The 7749-nt window shown below is 43.1% G+C and overlaps 1 long non-coding RNA gene across 1 annotated transcript; it reads right to left on the reverse strand.

Moving 5' to 3' along the window:
- Positions 1-282: 282 nt before the first annotated feature.
- LOC123066367 (uncharacterized) lies at positions 283-6012 on the reverse strand. Its single transcript, XR_006431324.1, has 5 exons — positions 5924-6012; positions 5745-5830; positions 5243-5336; positions 446-1639; positions 283-370 (listed from the first exon to the last, which is right to left on the reverse strand). It is a non-coding gene; the product is annotated as an uncharacterized lncRNA (long non-coding RNA).
- Positions 6013-7749: the final 1737 nt, after the last annotated feature.

Consider the following 7749-nt stretch of genomic DNA (forward strand, 5'->3'; position numbering starts at 1 on the left):
ACAACATGTACCGGGTCTCATGGGGCTAACAAATTGTTCCAAAACCCTAAAATCGTGGGCTATAGCCCACCAAAATGGTCAATTAACGTGAAAAGGAAGAGTTTTTGATCATGCCTCCCAAACGTGTATCAGTTCACACGAGGCTTCACGCATCGTATGGTCTGCAAAATTATATAATAATATCAACCGTTGTGATGAAAGCAAATCATCTTCACGCATCGTATGGTCATCGTAATAAAATAATGTAAATAAAATGTACCGAAGTTGATACACTATATCTGCTAGCGCTTCATTTTCCCACATGTGTACCCATTGAATGTTGTGTTCCCTCCAATCGTGAAGACTCCAACTGTGGCCCATATTGGCCAGCCTGCAAATTATGTAACAAAGTGTGAGTTGAGTAAGTTAAAAAGGACACTAACTATTTAGGGAGGTCACATCTTACTTATGGGTTTCCTCGTCGGTACATCTTGGAAAAGGTGGTGGAATCTCCTAATACAGACCGAACTGTCTCATGACACGCTCTGGGTTGTAAGGCTCAACACACCACAAGAACAATAAGTAGCAGCGAGTCAGCCAGAATGCACTATCAGTCAACATGCCATCTATGATGAGTCATATATCAAAGACCATATGTACATGCTCCTGAGTCCATGGGTTTCATGTGACTACAAACTCATCAAGTGCCTCAAACTGCTGGTGGTATATAGGGTAACAATTTTTCGCAATATTTGGAGACCAATGTTTCCCTTCCTTTGTCCACCTACTGTCCATAGTTACACAGCTGCCCTCGCTACAGTCGTATGGGTGTATGGTATTTACTATACGAGGTCGTCCTACAGGGAGGTATTCCCAGGACCACAACTATAGAAACTCGTAGGGGACACAAAGTAACGGAGCTTTTTTTGCGAAGGAAGTTTTTTGTGTGGCATCACACAAGCCTCTATATGTATGAGATAGAATGGCAGAACCGAAGCTGTATTTTGGCTGCTCGGGTAAAGGTTCATCTACCATCTTCTCCACAATGTAGATGAGACCAGGGAGAAGTACATCCCCGTGTGAATTTGGAAACATAACCCCGAGGAGCCACAACAAATACGCAAACAGATGTCTTTTCCTCATCTCAGAATCAGCGAAGCTAGAAAAATTAACAAAGTTATCATGAAGCCAGGAGAGTGGGATGCCACGAGGGCCACCAGTACGTTGTGAATCTGGCATTGTCAACTCAAGACGGTTTGATATATTTTGTGCCCAAGATTTAGACACTCGTGGAGAGACTAATGGCTCACCTCTAATTGGTAGAGCAAGGATCATAGAAACATCTTTCATGTAGGTGCAAGCTCCCCAAAACGAAAGTGAAAGGTGTGGGTTTCAGGTCTCCACCGGTCAACGAGGGATGTTAAAAGGGATGGGTCCGAATGTAACTGGGATGGGTCTTCGCATGATGTGAGCCTAGCAAAAGCATGTAGTCCATAAGCGTCAAGGTGAGGAATGAAATAATTGTGTATTGGCCATGTTTTCTTTACGGTTCGAAGTCTGAAACTCCGATAATCATGTTCTTTATTTGGGTTCAAAAATAGGTGGCAACGGTGGCCGGCGTCATGGGGCCCCTCCAAAAGCACTGCACTTGAGCCATAACCTGCACACAAACATACAAAAAAAATACAAAGAGATTCAATGTACAATAAATATGAACACAATAACACAAAGAGATTCAATAATACAAAGAGATATAATTTACATTAATTAGCTGAAGTTAACATGACGGGTACAATAATACAAAGAGATTCAATGTAAAAATATATATAAATACAATAACACAAAGAGATTCAATAATACAAACAGATTCAATTTAAATTAATAAAAATATAATACAAATATAAGTAGACATAGCGAGTACAGATAAATCAACATCATGCGGTGTTGTTCGCTCGATACGGGCATTCCCTACGTGAATGTCCAGGACACCTACAAACGAGACATTGCCTTGGTTCTCCCATCTAGCTATGGTCCATGTCATTGCGATGACGCCTAAACTGACATCGTCCCTTGGCGATTCTCATCAAGTTGGCATTCAGAACCCATTTCGGCCCATCTGGCCACATCATTTTGTAGTTCATATCAATGCCCCAGGCCCAGAACTCACCGTTCCAAGTGTTATACGGATTGTACATGTTGAAGTACGGTGATATGTATGGCTCAACACTGATTTTTTGATCTGCAGCCGCCCGGAGCACATGACTACAAGGGTAGCCCTCAAGCTTGGGCTTGTTACACGTGCACTCGCAGGACGTTGGGCCGAGGGTGACACCTTGCTTTTTTGATCCTCTATGGTGACCCTTAACGTACTTGGCTCGCACATTGACTTCCCACTTATTCCTAAGTGCGTCCACTTTCCTGCAGCCATGGCTTTGGGACTTCTTTGCTTTCTCGTCCAGATGTCTTTGCATCTTCTCGGACCATGGCTTGTTCAATTCAACTTGTGCTTTAGCCACGGTAATCCTGTCTGCAAAGTATGACAGGGTCCGGTTCCAAGTTTCTTCAATTAGGGCTGTGATAGGAAGGGCTCTCACCCCTTTAAGAACACCATTGCACACCTCTTACATGTTGTTGGTCATTATTCCATATCGAGCCCCGGTGTCGTGAGCCTGCGCCCACTTGTACAAATCAGGGCAATTCTCGCCGATCCACTGGCTCAAATTTATGGCCGTCCTTTGACCCCTCTGGTCTTCTCTCTGCGGCAAGGCCGCGCGCTCGATCTCACCATTGATACCTGCCCAGATGGTATTCTTTTTGGCATGAGTTTTCTGCATGCACATCCTCTTGAATAACTTGAACCAATCCTTATTCTTGAATTTGGAGTAAAAGTTTGCTGCCAAATGCCGCATGCACCACCTTCCCTCTAGATCCGGCCACCCCCACTCTTCTGACGACTCCTTAATTATGTCGAGAGCACTTAATAATCCTGTGTTGCGATCAGAGATGATGTAAACACCTAAACGCTCTTTCACGACACCCATCTTCACGCAACTCAGGAAGCACAACCATCTATGTTTGTTCTCTCTCTTGACCAGTGCGTATGCAACAGGAAGAAGCTGATTATTTGCATCTGCTGCAATCGCCACCAATAGTGTGCCCTTGTACTTTCCAGTGAGAAAGGTACCATCAACTGATAATACCGGGCGACAATGCCTGAAGGCTTGTATAGTCTGGGCGAATGCCCAGAATAAGCGATTCAGGATTACCTCACCCGGGTTCTTTGGGTTCTGACGTTCTCTCCGCCAAACTTGAGTCCCCCTATTAGCACTTGCTATCTGATGAAGCATTCTAGGGGCATAAGAATAGGCCTCCTCATAGGTTCCATACAAGTTTTGGAATATATTTTCCTTCGCACGCCTAGCCTTGCTATAGCTGGCAGGGAAGCCAATCTGATCTTTTGCATCCTTTTGCAAAGCCCTAACACTAATGTTGAGACTTCCCTGCACAATCGTTTCCATCACCTGTGCCACATATCTTGCCGTCACATTGCGGTGATTTGAAAGAGTCCCAGTTTGCTCACAACTATGCTGCACTATTTTTGTGATATGCCATGACTGACATACCCCAGGCTTCAGTCTAGCGAGAACTCTTCCGCGGCAACCTTCCGCGGTGTGGATGCATATGACCTTCAACTCTTTTTTATCAGACTGCTTCACTTTATGCTGGCGGTGGAGGGCGATTGCATACCTATTAATTGCCTGGTAAGCAGACTTCTTGTCTGGTAAAACCTGCCCAACCTCCAGGCTCCCCGCTTCTAGGCCAGAAACAGAGTGAAATTCATTTGTGATGCTCATATCCTGTAAAAACCCAGGTTACAGTGACGCCGGGACCGCCCTCTGGGGAGGAACATCTTCTTCTTCGCTTGACTCGAAAGACGCAGAAGAGTGATCGTCATCATCTAGCGCCTCCGGCAATCCCTCCACGTGTTCACTCATGTCAACGGCCGCAGACCAATATCCTGTGTCATACACAGGCTGGTCGCCCGTCGGTTCCGATGGGCCGATGCTAGGGGTTGATGTGATGGCCAACTCGACCTCACCGCCCCTGCTACTGCATCCGGCAACATCAGTGACTGAAATGAACTCCACATACACCATCAGCTGACCAAACACTGGGTTATTGGGATTGCTTGCAAACCTCATGTACGACCCCCATGACTGATCACCTGTGACAGGCCGCAAACCCCAACGGGCAACTGTCCCATCATTTGCTCCGTCAGCGACGAAGGCCTCCATTGTAATTTTTTTCCCTGGATCCCTGGGCCAAACACCGCTCGGATGCACCTTCTGACAGCTGCATAACCCACGTTCACCATGTCTCTAACTACAACTATAGTCGACTCGCACAAGGACACATCCACCCCGAAAGGACCGTCGCGTGAGACCTTCCCATAATACACTACTAAATTTTCCATAGTACCTAACCAACATACATGTTTACATTTCAAACAATTAGTAACTGAACATTTAGTAGTAGTACGATGACAACATTTACATATCATATGACTAAAATAATAATTGTATTTTCATTACAAATATTCGGTTTGTTTTTAGAATCATTTTCTTACAATTTCCGGGGTTGTTTGGTTAACGGGTATTTAGAGATCTTTTTTTCTCAAACTCGTCTACGAGCATCACAAACTAAAACTCTGTTTGCTTTTCTCTAACCACCCCAAAAATATCCTAAATTGATTCTCGTAACATGCAAAAACTGAGCTTTTGGAAAAACAACTATTAGTAAAAACTAATTTTCTTACAACAGGTTATGACAAAATCGATGGTAATTACTCGCTATCCAAACAACCGCTAAACATAATAGTACGATAATAACATTTTAATATCATATGATTAAAACATTTAATTTCTTCCGGCTTTATATAATTTTTTCATATCATACAATAACAATCATTTATTTACAAATAATAATATTTGCAGCGGCATACACATTATTCACAATAGTACATCAATACAAAAAATATTAACATGCAAAAACAGAGCTTTTGGAAAACATTTAATAGTACGATAATAACATTTTAATATCATATGCGTAAAACATTTAATATCTTCTGGATTTATAGATTTTTTTCATATCATACAATTATAATCATTTATTTACAAATATTAATATTCGCAGCGGCATGCATATTATTCACAATATTACATCAATATAAAAAATATTAACAATATTACGGAGTCATTTATACCTCAGCTCCAATATGGATGTGCTTGTGAATGCAATTAAGCGTCAAAATAGTTCGAATAAGTATCCGTCACTAGTATTGTATGAACGGAGTCAACCTATTATCACATGAACATCAATATTAGACACGAATTTTTCTTTCTGCTATCAGAAGTATAAAAATAGCATTTGCTTGTATGTAGACCTACGGTTTCCTAACTATAGACTTAGTAATAAACATACCACATGAAAACATACCACATGCAATGAACAATCGTAGTGCTATTTTTTTCTTAATTACCATATTAATATCTTCTCTCACATCTCAATACTAATGGACACAGCTAACATTAATACAACATCTTCAACCTACTCTTCCAAAAAAAATAGTATAAATGTTGTATCTGTCGTCTGCAAATTTTTCTAACCTCTAAGCACTTACATCGCATAGCTAATGACGAGCTAAAAGACTAACTAATTACCACCATGCATGCATAAAAAAATTTCATATATTGCAAATCTCATACCGCGTTCTTCCCGTTCTTACTTCACTTTGCACGGCAAATCCTACTCCAGAAACTCCAAATGACTCCTCCTATTGCTGAAATAATGCCTAAAACAACAACAATACATACTTAGGAACTAATCAAACAGAACAAAAACATCATGCATGTGAACGGAACCAACAAAAATGGATAGATCTTACCTTAATCTACTTTTTCTCCAACTTCAGCGTCCTCTAAATCCAACTCTAAATCAGCCAAAATAACGGCTGAAAGTGAAGGGACTCTTCTGTGTATTCTTGTAGACTTAGAGAGAGCAGAGAAGCAGAGAGGTTCTGCGTATAAATAGAAGAGGAGCACTGTATTGTCGGCAGAATGAGCTAGAACTCACCTACCGCGGCCTCAGATTCCAGCATCGTGGTGTCTCATCACACGCAGCAACATCAATGCTCTTGGGTGTGCGGCACGAAATAACGCATAGAAATCAGCACGTCTGAGTGGTGTCGCTTCAGCTACAGACGGAAGCGCAAATCATGCAGGCGGGCGGGAATCCGATTCTAGATCATCGGAACTTGCGGCAGAAAGCAAAAGAAAGCAGCAACTGCCGCCTCGGCTAAATTTGGTGATGCCACCTCCGCTGCAGCATCAACTATCCAATCATCGGAATCAGCAGAGTTTGTATCGGAATCAGCGCCGTTAGTCACCGGAATCTGTGCCACATTTTTTCCCGCGCATGCATGCAGAAGCTGGCCGCCTCCAGCAGTGGCGGCATGGCCCGCCGTCTCGTCGCGCGTGCAGGAGGTGCTGTCGGCCTGGGCGCGGCAACAGCAGTGCCGGCCGCCTCCTCCCGTGGCGGCGTGGCCCAGCTCGCCTGGCCCGTTCCGTCGCAGCGGCAGGGTGGCACCAAAATCCGTAATCTGCAACTGGCTGCCTCGTCCTGTGGCGGCAGGCCCGACCGCCTCCTAGCATGGCGGCATGCACCACGTGTTGGCTGCCGCGCCTGCCGCCAGAGCCGAGGGGGTCTCTTTTTTCACTTATATCTGCAGGTAGTCCTTTCTGTCAAATGCGTTCGGCAACCGGTCCTTTTCGACAAAAAATCGTACGATTCTATCTTTCCTTCTCTACTGATTTTCAGATCTGGTGCTAATTAATGGAGAAATAGCCCTGTCCATGTTGCCGGTGTGAGATGCCCCTAGAAATCCCCCGTATCATGAGTCTCTAGTCCAGCCCAATCCCTAGATTTTTTAGGAAAGGGCCCAACAAAAATTAGACGCACAGTCCTAATCTAATTGCTCAGTTTGCTAGCTTTTAGAGTCCTAATCTAATAGCACAGATGTATAGCTGGTGCCGTCCATCACGGGAGCAGTTCTTGCGTTCCCTACTTGTACTCTTGTAACTCTGACCATGCAATACAATTGACTGTGGCTTGACTCATCTCTCAGCTCTCACTAGTCCCATTATATGTCTTAAAACGTTAATTTCTTTTATTACATAACAGTACATATTTTACCATCTCACTAGTCCCACTAATAATACAATTCAGTTTCTTCAGATGGATGATCAAGGCAGGATGATAGACTTTGGTATTCAAGGCCATGAGTTCAGTCAAAGGACTACAATACCTTGTCCAAATATTGGTCACCATCAGGACAATGGTACAATTTCTCTTATTCTTATTCAATTTAATATGGTAAAATTTAATCATGGAAACAAAATTGCATAATGTTCAATATATTCAAGGACTTGATGACCTGGAGTTTACTCAAGGAGCTACAGGACATCAAACAAATATTGGTCAGGACAATGGTATTGATTCTCTTATTCTTGGTTAAGTTAATTTGGTGAAATTAATACGGAAGCACAATTGCATAATATTTTGTGTATTTCAGGACTTGCTGATTTGGAGTTCAGTCAAAGGATCATAGGACGCCGTCCTAATTTTGGTACGCTGCAACGTTGTGATGACCTCGACTTTGACCAAAGGAGTGCAAGGCAGCATGAGGATAGTGGTACAAGATCTCTTAATCTC

The sequence above is a fragment of the Triticum aestivum genome, chromosome 3B (genome assembly GCF_018294505.1).
Source record: "Triticum aestivum cultivar Chinese Spring chromosome 3B, IWGSC CS RefSeq v2.1, whole genome shotgun sequence".
NCBI lineage: Eukaryota > Viridiplantae > Streptophyta > Magnoliopsida > Poales > Poaceae > Triticum > Triticum aestivum.